This window comes from Mustela putorius, unplaced genomic scaffold (assembly GCF_011764305.1).
Source record: "Mustela putorius furo isolate JIRA1106 unplaced genomic scaffold, ASM1176430v1.1 tig00003983_pilon_pilon_pilon, whole genome shotgun sequence".
Lineage (NCBI taxonomy): Eukaryota > Metazoa > Chordata > Mammalia > Carnivora > Mustelidae > Mustela > Mustela putorius.
The window spans coordinates 22,223,672-22,242,836 of NW_025422123.1; the positions used below are offsets into that span (position 1 = coordinate 22,223,672).

General features: G+C 41.4%; 1 long non-coding RNA gene across 1 annotated transcript in view; it reads right to left on the reverse strand.

Moving 5' to 3' along the window:
* Positions 1–19,165, reverse strand: part of LOC123389531 — an 89,369-nt gene that overhangs the window by 31,681 nt on the left and 38,523 nt on the right. Inside the window, exons 3-4 of the long non-coding RNA XR_006604148.1 lie at positions 14,482–14,584; positions 12,549–12,619 (exon numbers count right to left, since the gene is read on the reverse strand). This is a non-coding gene — a long non-coding RNA (uncharacterized LOC123389531). The remainder of the gene's footprint in view (positions 1–12,548; positions 12,620–14,481; positions 14,585–19,165) is intronic.

Sequence of the window (19,165 nt, forward strand, 5' to 3'; positions counted from 1 at the left end):
AAATCATTCTAGAAGAACCTCAGCCTTTTAAGTTATTCTTTCATTTGTTGATCTATGATCTTGATTCATGGACTAGACAAAAATAAAATTTTAAAGCTCTACATCTCTAGACCTTGTAGGTATTTGGAATAATCTCAAAAAGAGAAAATGACATTTTTTTCCCATAGTGATTTTAGATTAATGAGGAAATACAAAACCTGACTCTTTGCAGTAGAGAAAACAAAATATTGAACAGTTTGATTTCTCTGTAGCTGAAGGGAAGCTTGGTAAAGAGTACAAAAGTGAACCTGAAAGGCAGTGACTACTTTGTGGTTTGATGCAAATTCTGGTTGGTATTGTATAGTTGGCAACTGGTCCTAACTCCACACTCGCTTCTTCTCACTCCCATTAAAATTAATTTACACTTCCCTTGTTTCAGAATTATCTGCCTTTAGCTGCCAGGGAAAGTCCGTTTATATTTCTTGGGAGCCAAGCAAGCTTCGAGGTCACTTCCTACCATTAATTCCCTGTCAGCAAGTGTCACTTGGGGCATTTCCTGTTCCTGTTCTCATTAGTCCTGAGGAGGAGAAACTCTCAGTGGTCTCTGACTTTCAGTCCTCCACAGCAGTTGTCAAGTAAGTGCTGGTATACCATTCATTTCATTTAACTGGGACTATTTTTGTAGAAAAATGTCAATAGGATTTCTCAAGTATAAATCTAGTATATTCCTTGCTGAGACTCTATCTGTAGCATGGGCATCATAGTTTTTTCTCTGGAAACAAACTAGGTAGATTACGTCGCCAATAAATACTTAGAAGTCATTGTAAATAAGTCCTAGGTATGAATCCAGAATATCTACCTTTAGTTGAATATCGAAATACAGTTGCTCTGGTCATCTTTACTAATTAAAATCAGTAGACCCTTGGTTCAGTTGAAAACATTCAATTAAGCAAAGAAGGTATTTTAATCATTGATGACTTTGTAAAGAAGGACTAATCAGAATGATTATTTTCACTTTCTGACAAGATCATAGGTAAAAATCTTTTGAAATTTTCCAGTAGAAACATATCAAATTATAGAATGCTTTATTTTTTTAAAGATTTTATTTATTTATTTGAGAGAGAATGAGTGAGAGAGAAGAGGAGGTCAGAGGGAGAAGCAGACTCCCCAAGGAGCTGGGAGCCTGATGCAGGACTCGATCCTGGAATTCCAGGATCATGACCTGAGCCGAAGGCAGCCACTCAACCAACTGAGCCACCCAGCTGCCCTATAGAATGCTTTAAATATTTGCTCTTATTGAACATATTTGATAAAGGGAGAAATCTTTTATAACTTTGGATTTGATATTATTCAGATATTAAAAATAATTCTCTTTTCTACAAGTGCTCAGATTATCTCAATAATGCATGAGTGGCAAGCAGAACAGGAAGTTATCAGCCAGTGTGTTTTATTTTCATCCAAAGCTGATTTTTTTAAACACTAAATTGATAAAATTTTCCCCCACAAACTACCTGTGTTAAGATTGAGCGAGGAAAACAACAAAATATCACAGAAGAATATAAAAGTCTATTTAAGTAAATAGAAACATTATGTTCCTGAACAGGAACATTTTCCAAAGGCAATTTGACAAAATGAGCCCAAGATTTATCCAAAAAAACTAAACTGGCACAAATAGCCGAGCAAATTCTGAAGCAATAGTGAAAAAGAAGGAAGTCTTACCCTCACATCTGAAGTCATATAATGAAGTTACAATAGTGGAATCACTGTGGCAATGGTATGAGAAGAGACAAATGAATTCAAAACAGAAAAGAAGACTCGACAAATGCAAGTACCATCAGAAACCATCCTGCACATCATACAGCAAAAGAAATGCCAGATATAAGAGGGAGTTAAATGTAAAATTGCATCCATGAAAGAACTGGAGGGAAACATTGGTGAAAAGTATTTGATCTTGGTGCCCAGAGGCTTTTCTGGGCATAAAAGCAGCAGAAGAACACACAAAGAAAAAAAAAAAAAAAAAAAAAAAAAACCTTGGTGTATGTGACTGCATAAGTATATAAATCTTTCCATTAAAAAGAAAATCTCGAACAAAGTAAGAAGGCAAAAAACTGAAATCTTTTTGCAATGTTTGATAAAAGGAGTTGTAGGTTTAATGAGAGAGATCCTTCAAATCATTTAGGATGAATTCCCACCCAATAGAAATACGGGAAGACACCAGAATTACCTAAATGGCTATAGATCTGGAAAATAAAGCTCCACCTCACTGATACTCAAAGAAACACAAGTTAAGACAACCACAATATCAACTCACAGAAAACCGTCTAATATCCACAGTGATCGTACCACTGCTAAATGCGATCTTAGCCAGTTACAAAAATATGTTCCCTTGGAATTAAAAGCAAGAAAAATGCTCAGGAAAAAGTATATTACAAAGCAATTTATGGCAAATGTTTGTAATTAGAGCACCCCCCTCACTTGCGGGGGATACTTCCAAGACCCTCAGTGGATGCCTGAATCCATGGATAGTCCTGAAATGTCCATATACAATATCTTTTTCTTTTCTTTTCTTTTTTTAAGATTTTATTTATTTATTTGACAGACAGAGATCACAAGTAGGCAGAGAGGCAGGCAGAGAGAGAGGAGGAAGCATGTTCCCCGCTGAGCAGAGAGCCCGATGCACGGCTTGATCCCAGGACTGTGGGATCATGGCCTGAGCTGAAGGCAGAGGCTTAACCCACTGAGCCACCCAGGTGCCCCGATACCTTTTTCTATACATACGTACCTGTGATAACACTTAATTCTAAATTAGTTAAAAGATTAACAACAATAACTGATAATAGAACAAGTGTAACAATACACTGGAAGAAGAGCTATATGAATGTGGTCTCTCTCAAAATATTTGATGGTTCTGCACTCAGCCTTCTTGTGATGATATGAGAGAATAACACGCCCCCGGGATGAGATGATGTGAGGTGAATGATGTGGGCCTTGTGACATAGCAGTAGCGAGAACCACGGAAAGTGAAACCACCGATAAGGAGGGGGCACTGGTGCATTCAAATATATATGCTTAAGTGTAAATATATGTCTAGAAAATGACTTCAAGTCTCACAGGATTTTATCCATAGGTTATGGGGTCCTAGGCTATTTCCAATTTCTTTTTATGCCTTTCTATATTCATCTTTTACTTTAGTAATCAAAAGACAGAAACCACAAATGCCTGCTTTTTCCCCTGTGGAGTCTGATTTCACTCTCCCAGGAGCAGCCCCTTGAGGCTACTTCTGTTCAGAACTGCCTGATTCAGAACCAGATCCAGGGGAAAAACAAAAACAAAAAAAGACCCAACTCTCTGTTCCCAGCCTTCCTCACAGGGTTCAAGTTCCCCTGGCTTTAGGTCCCTCCCTGAGCACATACAGTGAGAACTAATCAGAGCCTTTCTGTAAAATATGAGACTTGTCAAATATACGAAAACTAAACAGTCAGATGTGACACGGCGGCTAACTCTAACTGTAGGAAGAGCTCATCACGTCCAGTTTAAAATAACTTCGGTCCCCAGGATGAGGGCACTGCACATGGTTAACACAGAACTTTACCCAATGGCTGATGTTATTCCTACATTTTTCAAATGCTTTTACTTGGACCTTTTCAAAATAAACCGTAGAATTGGACTTTATGTGCTTATATGGCAAGGTTGCTCCCTGTGATACCGTCGCAAGGCTGAAGCATAAAATCGAGTTGAGTTCTTGCCAAAACATGAATCAGTTGCAGCAGAATATTCTGAGCTCTGTTCTTCTTTTTTTCCATTCTCTAATATTTCTTCACATCACAGCCCAAACAATCGCTCATAATTAAACAGAGAGAAGGAGCAGTGCTGGCAGGAAATGGACTTGGCCAGGATCTCACAGCCCCTCATTGTCTTCCCCACAGAACAATTACATCAGTTCCTTCCATTTCCAGAGGAAGAATGGATTTTGCAGAGCAGCAGATGAAAATAAGAGGAAGGAGGCAGCTTATTTACATATCCCAAATCAGGTTAATGTATAATTCTTTTTTAATGGAAAAGGAAATGCCTGAAAGCATTGAACAGTCGTTTAAAAATCCGGCCTTCACTTCCTCTGGGATCTCCAGCTCACGCTGACCCCCGGCTCTGCTCATCAGTTACTCAGGTCTGCGAAAACCTCCAGTTCAGAGGGAGATCCAGCCCACAAGCATGCTCTATTCCAGAGTCTGGAAGCTTCAAGGGAGGTGAAATGCCAACCGTGTTTGAAAAGTTAAAAACATCTCACCGCCGAGTTCTTCGGTATCTGCTATTTACTCAGTAGATTCCCTGTAAATCCCAGTGCCGAAGAGGATTTAGAGTGTAAATGTGCACACCTAGATAGTGTCAGATGAGGCACGGCTTAAGAGTTGTTTGGCATCAGCTTGGCTGGATGATGAGGCATTGTGGTCAACCTGCTGCCTCCTGGGGACGAAAGGCTTCTCAGCTCACAGGCACATCGGGGTCCAAGCGCCCCATCTGTTCAAGAACTCCCAGGTGACAAGAGATAAGCTCCAACCTAGACCTACCCGCCCACCCTGATCATCCTTGCCTCATTCTACTGCTCTGCTCCCTACCCGACCGGCAGCCTGGAATTCATCATGGTTTCCTAGGTTGAGGGGCCAGTTCTCACAAACCCAAAAAGTTCTAGAGACATGCAAAATCTCCAGTCCAGCCTCCCAGAGAAGTCAGCTCAGAGAACCACGTTCTCCATAGGAGCCTCTCGGCCATTCAGGAACAATGAGCACCTTTTTGGATGCCAGGAAGACAGGAGACTTCCCTTTTTTCCATTTCTTAAGTTCCTGATCTCTCACTGTTTTCTGCTGGGCTAAAGCCCCACGGGCCTTAGCGCGCCCCTGGACCATCAGAGAAAGAGAGAGATCAGGCAGGCAGGCTGGAGTGTCCAGCACCCATCCCCAAACCCCTGCTCTGTGAAGCTGAGGTGAGCGCCTTGTGACCAGGGTGAGCCCATGAGATAGATAGGTAAGAGGATGAAGAGGGGAAGACTACAAGTGTTTCGTTCTGAGGACTGTGCGGACAGCTCCAGACTATTCATTCCCCCACACGAGAAGTCCCCAGTGTGTGTTCTACACCAGAAAATGAATTCCACAGGGCCCCAGGTACGCCAGCTTCCAGAAGGGGAAGAGTCGTCCCTCGGTCACATGCTTACAGATGGATTCCCTGTACAAAGCCACAGATCGTTGAGAGAATCAAAGTAGACACCTGGTCCCTGTAGCTGGACACTAGCTCTCAGTCTCTTCAGCTGGAAACAAGACGGATGTAAAATCAGAGAAATGCTGGGGAACTTTTTTTTTTTTTAAGATTCTATTTATCTGAGAGAGACTGAGCACGAGCAGAGGGAGGGGCAGACGGAGAGGAGAAAGCAGACTCTCCTCCGAGCGGGGAGGCATAGGAGAGGCGCGATTCCAGTGCCCTGGGATCATGACCTGAGCCAAACACAGGCCCTTAACCAACTTGAGCCACTCAGACGCCCCTAAGCTGGGGAGTTTTATCTGAGGGAGCATGGAGACAGCATAAGGCCCAGTCGATAAGGCTGGCTGACGGGCACAGGGATTCTCTCTCTCCTCACTCTGGTTTCTCCCTGTCCCAACACGCCAAGAGTATTCAGCAAGTATTGGCAGAAGAAACTCAGTAAAAATGCCCCGATAAAGAACAAGAATATGATTTCAACATTAATAACGAAAGCAGCACCATAAAAGGCAGAAGTCCCCTGTTTACAAGTGACAGATGCTCAACTAAAAGGGAGTTTTTAACTTAAGCCAAAAAGGAGAATTTATCAGCTTACATAAATAGGCCAGGGTTTTGTTGTATTTTTGTTTTTTGTTGTGTTTTGTTTTGTTTTTTTAAGTCTCAGGCACATCTAGATTCGGAGGCTTCAATATTATCATCTGGGTTTTGTCTGTTTCTTCATTTCTTGGCTTCTCTTCCTTCCCTACCTTGGCTTACTTCTGCAGACCTGTTCTCCCATGACTGACCAAGGTGTTTACTGTAATGTCTTGGTCTTTTTTCTATTCCACAGCATCTGGAACTCCTCTCTCAGTTTAGGGAATTTCCCACCTCATAAGTCTTGGTGGGGCACGTGCTCTCCCACTGCGGAAGCTGCAAATGTCAAATGCTTGTCTTCCCAAACTGCTTTGCAGCTGGGGTTCAGGCATGTAACCCAGACGACACCAATCAAACACAGCTATCCTAAATTTGGATCTAGATGCTGCTAAACCAAAGAAAGAGCAAAGGAAAAAAAAAAGAGAGAGAGAGAGCAAAAACTCCAAGGTCTCCCTGACAAGCTCATGTTCCTGGGACAGTGGTGGCTGCCCTGTGGTGGTTCCCAGGGTCCTGTTCACACAGTGTCAGCTCTGGAACCTGGAGAGTTTTGTGCTCTACCACAGCGGTTATGCTGTCCTCGCTGGACCCATCCTGAGGCATAAGATAGGGCCATATTCCTGGTTGTTGAACATAGTACCTGATTCTCTGGCCATTCCCTCTGGAATGGAATTCTGTTACCCAGGAACCTATTTCTATTTAAATCATCCCGAATGGTTTTCTATTGCTTGCATATAAGAACTGGACTGCAAACAGCTGCCCCAAATTCATACCATCTCAGTTTAACAATTCCAGTTGAAAAAAAGCTTCTGTAAGTGTGTATCTCAGTGCAGGCAGGGATTGTTATCAATCTTTTGGGGAGCACATACACAACTCTCTCCAAGCATGTTGCTAGAGGAATGGGACTCTATGATTGGCCCAGCTGTGGGAAATGTCCATTTCTGTGGCCAAGGACAGTGAACCTCATGAAAGAAACTCACAAGGATCTTACAGAATGGAAGAGGTGACATTTCCCAAGGAACATATATGTCCATGATAAATATTTTCCTTGTTATATAGAATTTTCCCTACTTATTCACCAGTCTTTTAAAACTCACAAATACATTGGGGCTCCTGGGTGGCACAGTCGGTTAACCGGCCAACTTTGATATCAGCTCAGGGTCCTGAGATTGAGCCCCATGTCAGGCTCTGCTGTGGGGCTCTGTGCAGGGCATGGAGCCTACTTAAGATTCTCTCTCTTCCTCTGCACTTCCTCCTTCCGTCTCTAGGACAAACAAACAAGCAAACAAAACCAACTCACAGACACCAAACCTCAAAGAATTGAGAGAACAAGTCTTATTTCCCTCCTCAGAAGAATAAAATAGGACATCTTAAAGTAAAAAAGCCAGGGAATATGGTAAGTAGGGAGGATCTTCTGTGTAGATGTTCTCGAAATAAGACACACTATGTTTTCTTGTCTCCAAACCTTGGAAAGTTTGTAGAAAAGATGTTTAGTAACATCTAGACAACATTAGGAAATAATTTCTCCTAAACAAAGTCCCCAGCCTGCTCTCTTTTAATTATCTCCCCATTTCTGGCACCTAGAACATGGGGAGATTCTTCAGTCTTTGGGAAGATGATTTTTCCTGGTGGAGGTTTGCCAGGAAACCAGTCTTTGCTGAGGGGAAAAAAACCAGCTTCGATCATTACATAGTGTCGCTACATCCCAGAGAGTAGGAGACCCAACCCGTGCTGAGGAGTCTCACATGTTGCCAAAACTCTTGGGAAGTAGGGCTCAGCTGGAGGCAGAAAGCCAGTGTAGAAGAAAAGTGAGGAAATGGCAGTGCCAGAGGGAACAGGATAGAAAGAATGTCAGAGAATGAGAGGGGGAACATGTATGAAATTGCATCAAGGTCAGCAAAACCCTAATATAAATAGTAACAGCTGTACGCTGAGTCCCTGCAGAAAGAGTCTGTGTGGAATATTTTCCATTTGGCTTTCCAGGTCCACCCTCCATGCCTCTCCACTTTGTTCCCTGACGGGGACGGCCGAGCCGTGCGGACTACACCGATAGTCCCTCTGCTTGCTCCTAGCTGGGTTCAGCCAGCAGGAGGCACCGGCAGAAGACAGAAACACAGGAAGAGAGTGAGGTCTGAAATTTTACTTGTCTGCTTTTCGCCACAGAAGACCACAGCCTCCATCAGGCAATCTTCTCTCTAGGGCCACTCACTCCAGTTCTGCACGCTGCCCCTTCCCCAGGCCCTCTCAGGACAGGACGGGAGGCACTCTGTTCTGTCCTAGTCCCAGCACACTGATCCATCCCTTGTTGGTTTCCCTAAACCAACCCACATGTTGTAAATGGTCCCTTTACACAGCGGTTTTCATACCTCTTAGTCACGTCAGATGAGTATGCCCTCAGTTTCCTGCTGGGACTGTGACCAATGCAAAATCAAAACATTCTTGGAAAGACTCCACGCTTAACCACAGCAGCTTGGGGTAGGTGGTAGGGAGAGAAAATGGAAAAATTCAAAGGCAGGGAGAGAACAAGCAGAATTGGAATGAGGATAGTGAATGTGTTGCATTCAGCTCAGACACATTCCTACACTGGATCCAAGCAGAGATGTCAAGTATGTGAATGAGAGTGCAGGGTGCATTTTTTGGGATGGAGATTTAAGAATTATTCACATGGAGTAGTAAATAAAACAATGGAAGTACATGAAGTGGCTCAGGAAACAACAACAGGGTGAGAAAGGATGATTGTCATTAAAAAAAAAAAAAAAAAAACTAATGAGAGTCTCAAAGAGCTAAAATGGAACAGATAGGAAGCCCTACCTTTCATTTACCAACTTTTATAACTGAAATCCCTATAAATATTATGTAGTGTTTCTTTGAACCAACAAAATGCCTTGTGAGAAGACTTTTGCTCCAACCTCGCAACTCAACGTAGACTTCTCCAGAGACCTTATCACTGCTGCCGTCAAAGTGCCAAAATGGCCCACAGACAAAAATGACCTCTGGAGGAAAAGTATATCCTTGATTATATACAATTTCTTTGGAAAGAAATCATTAAGAATTCAAAACTTCAAAAAATATCCTAGATAAGTTCACTTACATATACATGTCCTTTATAAACTTTTAATCATAGATTGGTTTTCTTGTAGTGTATAAAGAAACTATATATCCACCTAGCATATAAACAACAAAAGATGAATGAAACTTAGGTTGAAGGGCATGAAACTATTACCAGGTGGCCCTAAGAACAAGATTTGGTGAAAAAAAAAAACATCAAAATAGGGTTTGGAAAACGTGAATGGATCAAGAAAATATTTTGAACCACAACAAAGTAGTTCTCAGTGATAAAAAGAAACCAACTACTGATACACTCAGAGACATTATGAATCAAAACATTATGCTGAGTGAAAGTAGCCAGAAACAAAAGAGTTCATAGTGTATGCTTCTATTTATATAAAGTTTAGAAATGGCAAACTAATCCGACAAAACAAAGATTTCATTGGTTGCTGGAGTCAGGAAGCAGACGAAGGGATAAACAGAAAAGGAAAAAGGTATGGTGGAAGTATTCTGTGTCTGGTTTGTAGTAGCAGATCCATGAGTGGGTACATTTGTCAAAATTCATCAAATTGGGTACTTTAAGAGGACATTACTTATTGGACAAAACTTATACCTCCACAAAAGTGATTGAATTAAACAAACAAACAAAAAAAAAAGGCAAGAAATACTGCCGGCGACTGATGCTCTCCCCAGAACGTGGAGTGTTTCATGGATAAAAGGGAGAGGGGCAAGTGACAAGGAGCCGTCAGGAAGGGGGAACAAGCCAGGAGAGGGAGGTCACTCAAGTGTCCAGAGCAAGGCTTTTAAGGGGAAAGAATTGACTGGTTATCAGTGATTCTAAGAAAAGATCTGTAGGATAGTGACTGAAATTTATGCATTGGCTGCAACATTTGGGGAGACAGTTATAACCTTCATCAGAGTAATTTCCAGAGTGGGACTGTAGACACCAACTCCCTGGGAACCCCCAGTGAAGAGGAAGGAGAGGACATGGAGGCAGAACATAGAGACTTGGAGGAATAAACAAAGTAGTGTAAAATATGACAGTCACCAGAGATTGAAGAAGGTAAGGGGGGATTTTTTTTTTTTTAAATGGAAGAAACATGAGAATCTTTATCTGCAGGCAGAACTAAATCAGTAAAGAGGGAGAGTTTCACCCTACAAGGGGCCAAGGAAAGGCAGGCTCCAGAAGGTTGAACTTAAATATCAAGGCCCTCATCCTTCGTGGAGAACAGGGAAAATCAGGATGAGCAGATGTATAGGTAAATCTCTTAAAGAGGGAGAACAAGTTGAGACATTATATACTTTATGGCCTCAGTTTTCTCAGTAAGTTAAAAGGCATGGAAATTTGATGTGAGACACTGAAGTAGGATGGGGTCTCAGGAGATTTTAAATAGTTCGAGAAAAAAAAATGGAGGGGTACATGGAAATCTTCTGAGGCTGGAGGCGGATGATGAATGACCTAAATTGTTTATAATCAAAGACCCATGGGAAGGAGTGTGTGGTGTCCACCAGCAGGAAGAAAATTAAATATAGATTTGATATAGATGAAGTTAGGTAATATATAGAAAAGTAGGCTAAGGCAGGATAATGTGTACTCCTCAGTTTCCTACTTTCTCCCCACCAACTCTCCTCCCTAGAAATTTAAATTCATTTAAAAAACTATTAAGTTTAGGGGTGGAGGGGATGGAAGAGCACTCCAGTATCCTCAAGTACCCAAATGTGATCAAATAACAGTATAGACGACCTTGGCTAACATAAAATCAACTGGCAGTTAGAAGAATGCTAAACCTTAAATGCCATTTGGATGGTAGAAACACACACACACACATAGTGATAACATACTGCGTACCTTTTTAATTCAGTATATCTCAGTGAGCTGTCTCATGCTTTTATAAAGCTGTATAATATTTCATAGTCTTCGTGCATCATTATTTCTTTAACAAAGACTTACTGATGGACATTTAGCTCGTTCTCAAGATTCATGCTTTTATAAACAGTGTTGCAGTAAATAACATTGTATATATGTCATTTTATGTAAAAACAATTTTATCTATAGAATGAATTCCTGGAGGTGGAACTGCTAAGTGAAAGGGCATGCGAATTAGTATTTAATTTAATATCATATCGTATTACACTCCCACAGGCAAAATATGAGTACCTACTTCCTCACAACCTCACCAGCACAGCACTTTAATAAAATTTTCTGTCTTCATGAATCTGATAGGTTTTAAATGACATCTCAATCTAATTTTAAATTAACTTGCATTTTCTTAATATGAGGAGACTGAGCATCTTTGTGCAAATTCAGGAGTCATTTCTTATTCTGAGATCTGCCTAATCATTGCCTTTGTCCATTCATTTTTCAACTGGGAATCTGTGTTTTTTTCTTACTGATTTTAATACGCTCTTTTATTAAAGAGTGTAGATCCTCATGATTCATGAGTTTCCTATTTGTCAATTCACCTACTTACTAAAATGTATTTGTAATTCCCAAATCAATATTCACAGTGCTTTCGTGATCATTCACAGAGACGCACAGAGAGGCAAAAAACTGAGTCATCCTGCACGCATGTTCCCAGCATAGGTCAAACAAGGTCATACTCTGCCTTCTTGTTTCAGCTCCCATTCTGTAAACAAAATGTCTTTTCATAGTCTACTTCACACCATATTTTTCACATGTTTGAGTTTTTATTGGTTATTTGGCTATTTTATTTCTCTCTCTTTTTTTTTTTTTTAGTTTTTAAAAATTTATTTAAGTGATGGCTACACCCAACATGGGACTCAAAGTCAAAACCTGGAGATCAAGACTCACATGCTCTTCCAGTGAAGCTAGCCAGGCACCCTTATTTGGCTATTTTAAATACACCCCATCCCCAACCGTGGTGCTAAAGTGCTCCATTGTGTTCCTAGGAGCAAGAAGGCTGGGATGTGTTTTACTGAGAAATACATATGCTTGATTAGCTCTTTCAGGCGTGTGTTGATGGTGCTGTTGGCTGTATGACATAAGGCATCTTACAGAAACATGCATAAAAAGCATCACGTAGGGGCGCCTGGGTGGCTCAGTGGGTTAAAGCCGCTGCCTTCAGCTCAGGTCATGATCCTGTGGTCCTGGGATCGAGCCCCGCATCCGGCTCTCTGCTCAGCAGGGAGCCTGCTTCCTCCTCTCTCTCTCTCTCTCTGCCTGCCTCTCTGCCTACTTGTGATCTCTGTCAAATAAATAAATAAATAAATAAAATCTTTAAAAAAAAAAAAAAAAAGCATCCCGTATAGATTGGCTGACAAAAATGTTGTGACCAAAGTTAAGAGGAAACTACTCCTGCATTCCCCCTAGAAGCAATGATTCCATATTTGCTCATTCAGTGTTCACAGTGACTTTAGAGAACATAACTAATGAAAATAGTGACAACCGTTGGGGACATTAACTCTCTGAGATGCAAGTTGCAATTACTGTGCCCAGCCTGCCATTTCTATTTTAACTTTGATTTTTTAGCAAGGATATATATATAGGATATATATATATATATATATTTTAATGTGGTCATATTTATGAAATGATGTTTACTCTACATCTCCAGCGATTGTGATTTAGTTAGAAAAGAGGAAAAAAAGAATGAGTGGAATAAACACTTGAATCAGGGGGTTACCTGCCAGCTGGTCTGTGGAGCTCTGCCCGAGCAGAAACAAGCTATCTCTCCATCCACTCAAATAAGCCCACCTGATAGAGAGGAAAAGAGAAATGATATGTCTGTTACTTCAAAGGGAAGCAATTAAATTCCCAGGGACGCCATTTCACTTTATCCTTGAAATATTTATATGAGGATGACATGAGCCCATGGCTTCAGTTACAAAGATGCATGAACAAGGTCACTTCCATTTCTACAAAATTCACAGTAGGGATATTATTATACTTTTGGTGTCACATTCTCCTTCCCCCAACATAAGCTATAAAAGTTGTTTTGGGCAATTATAATAAGCTTTCCCTTTAGTCAATGTGGCCTGGAATCATCTTCAAAAGAAGGAAGACTTACCTTCTAGCGAAATGAGGAATATTTGGTCAACTACCACCACAGAAAGTCCCAAGTTGTATTTAAAAGAACGTGAAAGTGACACACTGATTCTAAATTGGAAGTCACACTTCTAGTGGCTGGGCTTATCAAATCTCAAGTGACAGGTGATTTTCAGACGCTGATACCAACACCCTTCCACAATGGCTGCATGAAAAAGCTTTTCCTTGCCCACAGTCCCCTCTGCTAGTAATTTGGCTTCAGCAATAGATACGAATCTGTGACCTACTTGCAAATTATTCCTGGTGACATGCATATAGAAGTGTAAAAAGGAGACTAATAAAAGCACCTGATTTGATAAGTGATCAAGTTTACCACCACTAGGGATGTCAGAGCTGATGAACTTTACCATGCGTGACCTGGAAGAGTGACACCACTGAATGTTTAATATGTTGGTGATTTAATCCTGCATGTGTAATTATAGAGCCCTGGAACTAGGAATGCTCACATCCTCCCTCCTAATTAACCACTGGTTATTCCAAAGTACACTTGTCTTTCATACAAAAGAACTGTATTGTTCCCACAGCCCCATAATTCTATAGAAAAATCACGTGAATTTGTTGTTGTCTTAAAGAAGGCCACTTTAGGAAGAAGCAAGTATCATCAGGAGTAGGCTCTCTGCTCCCCCAAACCCCTCCTCTCTATCCCTGCAAAAGAACGAACTTTCTGCTCTCCCTTTCCAGCTGACACAAAATCCATATATTGAGACCCTAACCCCCAATGTGAGTATATCTGGAGATGGGACTGTTAAGAACTAATTAAGGTTAAATGAGGTCATAAGGGTGGGGGCCTAATCTAATAGGCTTGGGGGCTTTATAAGAAAAGAAATAGCTCTTCATTCTGACTCTCTCTCTATGCATATGCACCCCTAAAAGGCTGTGTACCCTCCCACCCCCCACCCCCCGCCCATGGAGATGGGGACCAGCCATAAGCCAGGAGGAGAGCTCTCATCAGAACCCAGCTACACTGGCATCCTGATCTTGGACTCCAGAACTCTGAGAATATAAATATCTGTAGTTTTACCTGGGATGTTTCATTGTGGCAGCCCAAGTTAAGACACTCCTTATCCTTGACTTGGGGCCCGCTGCTTCCATGTCGGTTCTCAACAGCTGGTGTGCAGTCACACAGGTCCCCACACTGTCCCCCGTCCCCACCTCAATGGCACCCACAGTCCTAACTTCCTAACCTTTCCAGCAACTTGCTCCTCCCCCCAGTTAGTCAACACCTTGCTTCTGACATCTGTTCCCTTGGAGTCCTGTCTTCATATGTAGGTGACTGAATGATCCAATAAACTGCTTCATGCTATGGAGTCAATGTCTGATAGTGATTTGATATCACTTTCATGTCTCCCTTGCATTCCTACAGGCAGAGCAGGTTTCCTGAAACCTGTCCATATCTACCTTGCAGATTTTGATAAGGGTAGAACAAACTTGACAATCCTTCTGAAACAGAGCAGAAGAAGGGGGCCACAGAAGCACCCCCCAGAAGTTAACCCTGAAGGCAATCTACCTACCTCCTTCACAGTCTCACCCAGTACTCTTGGGAAACAGCCAGGGTCTTTGGCTTCCTATGAAGGAGTCCTTCCAGCATACCCTGTTCCTCTTCCAGTAACTTCACTGCAATAAAATTTTTTAAAAAGTTAAAATGTGATCATCTCAGATACGGAAGCAGGTTGCCAGAACTGAGATTTTAGAGAGTAAGGGAATCTTTTAGACCACCTCCCTGTAGCTTGATGCTTTACTCCATTTATCCATTTTTAAATGAGTATCAATGTGAGAAATACCTATTTTAAAATACTTTTCTTAAACTAAATACAACTTTTAGCCCCTTTTGTGCTAATCTGGGTGGCATCCATCTCTCCAGAGCTCCTTCTCAGCTTGCATTCACCCCAGAATCCAAAAGGCTAGGTGATGCTTGAAAACTGGGGAAAAGCCCTTTAGTGATCAGCTTCCGCCCAAGCTCCCCTCTCCCATGGCCTCATGGTCAGGCCCACACTGCCTTCCTAAGCAGACATCTCCGCTTCGGCACCACCCATGCACCCACTTCTCGTTTTTTTTGACCTTCTGACTTGATCTAAGGCAGGAAAAAAAAAATCTTTCCTCCTCTGATTGTCCTCTAAAGAGTTTAGCATAAACTTGTCAAAGCTGAGGCTTTAGAAAAACAAAAGCCAGGAAGAGAACACTCTCACTGACAACTTCTGCTTCCCGCTCAATAACAAAAACTTTCTCTATGCCAAAAGAACATCAAAAGGCAAGGTTACACTTGGGGAAATGGGAAAGGGAAAGTAGAGAGAGAAAAAGTAATATTTTACTCAGTTATCCTGGTCCCCAAACAACAGATCCTGAAGAGAAGGATCTGGTGCAATGACAGACCAGTTCTCCTTGCTGGGTCTTACCAGGCAGCTGCTAACAACACCAGCCTGGGAACGAGACTCACTCCCCTGCTCTGTTAATAATTTCCTATAAGTCACTTGCCTCTCTGGAAATAATTTTGTCTGTTTATGCATTCAACAAACGCTCACAGGCCTATTCTCTGCAGGAATTTGGGGAGAGTGCGGTATAAGTCTTGGGGCTTGAAGATAGGCCTTGACCTCGAGTCAGCACATAAACCGAACCGATGCAACTACAAAGGACAAGGACAAGGACAGAGACATGCCGGAGATGCTAGGGGAATGCCAAAAAAGGGACCTGGGAGTGGGGGAGCAGTATGAGTTGAGTCCGGCAGGAGATGATATGCAGGCCAAGGGGTGCTTGAAAGGAGAAGGCAGTGGTGTATGAGGATCATGGAGAGCTTGGCAGGAATCAGATCCCAATGCAGCTTGTATTGTCTCCTAATAGCCATGAAGGCTCCTGGGAAGCTCGGGGGGAGGAGGTGGTATGCCAAGGTTTGCTTCTTTTTTTGTTAAGCAACTTAACACAATTTTATTACCTTACAGTTCCACAGGTCAGAGACACAGGTCTCACTGGGCTAAATGCAAGGTATGGGTAGGCCTGAGTTCCGTTCTGGAAGCTCTAGTGGAGAATCCATTTCCTTGCCTTTCCCGCCTCTAGAAGCTGGCTACATTCTTTAGTTTATGACCTCCTTCCTCCATCTTCAAAGCTAGCAAAAGCAAGCCAAGCCCGAGCTCCTGGCAACCACTCATCTGCTTTCTGTCTCTATAGATTTACTTGTTCTGGAGAGTTCGTATAAAAGGAATCACTGGATATGTGACCTTTTGTGTTTGGCTTCTTTTGCTCAGCAGGCTTCCCAGCTTCATCCATGCTGTGGCATCTATCAGTACTTAATTCCATTTATGGTCGAACAACATTCCATTACATGAATATGCCACCTTTTGTCTATCCGCTCACCCTTCCATGCGCATCTGAGTTGTTTCCTCTTAACTAATACGAATAGTGCTGCTATAAACCTTTGTGTACAAGTGTTTGTTTGAGTGCCTGTTCTCAGTTCTTTTGCATACATAGTTGGGAGTGGAACAAATGGCTCACATGATAACTCTATGCTTAAGTTTTTAAGAAACCACCAACCTGTTTTCCATATAGCGTCACCATGTCACATAACCACCAACAAAAACACGAGGGTTCCAATCTCTCCACATCCTTGGCAACTCTTGCGATTTTCCGTTTTGTGTGTGTGTGTGTGTGTGTGTGTGTGTGTGCACATAGCTAACCTACAGGTGTGAGGTGGTGTTATTGTGGTTTCGGTTTGCATTTCCTTAATGACTGCTCATACTAAGTATCTTTTCGAGATTTGCTTTTCAAATAACTGAACGGGAAGTTGTGTGAAAAACAGATTTAAAAGAAAATGAAAGGAAGTCAGTAAAGCGAGTTTTCCAAACTAAATCTGATGGGGTCAGAAATAAAAAATGGGAGTAGGGAAAGAGAAGGAGAAATAAATTGGAGAAATACTTAGAAAGTAAAAATGTCAGAGTTTAGGGACCAGTTAAGTGGTAGTTCAAGGACAAGTAGAAGTCAAAAATGCCCCCATCATCCTTATCCATAAAATGAGAGGGTGGACTGTATGACCCAAAGTGCTTCCCTGCATGAACATTCTTTCTCAGAGTGATTTTACCTTGCAAATATCAAAGAGGTTTATGAGGTGAAATTTACTCAGAGCTTCTCAAAATTGTTGATGCACACATATATTAACTGCTTCTAAAAATAAGCCCTTCTCCACTGCAGGGCCAGATAAGAAAGGATAAAATTTAAATGGAAACAATTTAATTATTTAAAACTTAATTGTTGATTAATTTAATTAATTAATCTAAGCCAATGTAGCCTCTAAATATCAGTCATTGATCTCACATAGCAACCCACAAGTGCCAAGGCCTTGTGACCCTGAGTAAGGCTTTGTCCTGTCAAAAGGGGGATATGGGGGGTGCCTGGGTGGCTCAGTTGGTTAAGCGACTGCCTTCGGCTCAGATCATGATCCTGGAGTCCCAGGATGGAGTCCCACATAGGGATCGGCAGGGAGTCTGCTTCTCCCGCTGACCTCTCTCCTCTCATGCTCGCTCTCTCTCTCCCTCAAATAAATAAACAAAATCTTTTAAAAAGAGGGGGTATATGGATTCTAATGGAAATTATTTTTTGAGATCTACACAATGGAAATAAGTCAATGCTCCAATTCCCAATTAAAGGCATAAAAGTTTTATTTTAAAATAGCATAATTCTCTGACAAGAAGGGCACGGATACATTTGGATGAAGAGATTTTATAACTTACAATTCTCTCAAATTTAGGATCTGTTTTTCTCTATTCTTACAGAAAAAAACAGATTTGGCATATTTTAAAATGTAGACCTGATTTTATTAGACCCAAAACAGATTTATTAAGAATACTTCTTCAAAGCTATAAATGGATCAAAAGAAAATTCTTCATTATATAAGTCCTCTCTTAAAAATTTAGGAATAGATCAAAAGAAAATTGTTCATTATACAAGCCTTCTCTTAAAAATTCAGGAATGAATCTAATTGATAAATAAATGTAAGTGGTATAATCCCAATAAGCAAGAACTGTACTCACTTGTAAAAGATAAAAGTGATAATTTTATCATATGTGTTAGTGCTAAACAAAAACACCTTGGGCTATGATGGCCACCTGAGATTTTACGCAAAACCTGCCCGATCACTGTTAAACTGTCTTTTTGAAAAGATGGATGAATCCTTGGCTTTTATTATCACTAGGTCATTAAAATAGCAAAAGAATGGGAGAATTTTGCCCTTCCTAAGCTATATTAAAACATCTTTCATTTTCCCAAGTGCTTTTCTCCCATTTGTTCACAATTATTCATCACTTCTTTCCCTTAACTGAGTCCCCTTCAAGGCACACATTCCATTCAACCATTAAATTGAATCACCATCCTGCCAAGTAATTTATATTCTCTCAGTCTTACTCCTAATAAGATATAAAATGTACATTTTTCTAGGACTCAACCTGATCATAAAATCATTTCCACTGAGGGTTCGTAGAGAGGCCATGACCAAAGTTAAAGGTTAAACTGTGAGGTCCGTGAGAAAGGAATTAGAGACAATGTCTTCTTGTCCTGATCTCTTCTGGCACAGCTCATATACCTGGAACTTTTTTACCCTAATGGGCCCTGCTCATATTAAGGCCCACCACAGCTCCCAAACCTATCCTATAGGAGGAAGCAAGCCTTATAACTTCTGATCCTCCTTTTCTTCCCATCCACCAGTTCCCCATTGGATGATATTAGGGGATTATACAATGTTGCTCTTTGTCTCTAGCAATATTTTTCATCTTCAAGTCTATTTTTTCTCATCTTACTATAAATACGCCATTTCTCTTATGGTTGCTGTTTACATTGAATATGTTTTTCCATCTGTGGTGTAATAAAAAAATAAATATTTGGTCTTCATCCCAGGTCCCTGGCACAGAGCTCCTAAAACCCTTGGAATTTACTGTCTTTAGGTAGATAATGATTCAGGTGGGGAGGGGGGGCATAAATAGCTTCAGAATGAGGCCTAGTTGGCAGGAAAACAACCATTGGTGAGAGTGTTAGAACTTTCAAACCTTAACCTCCAACCTCTGGGGAGCGGAGAGGAGCTGGAGATTGAGTTCAGTTATCTGATGACCAATGATTTAATCAGGCATATCTACATAATGAAACCTCCATTAAAAAACCCTAACTGATGGGGCATGGAGAGCGCCTGAGCTGGTGCGCATATCCGTGTGCCAGGAGGGT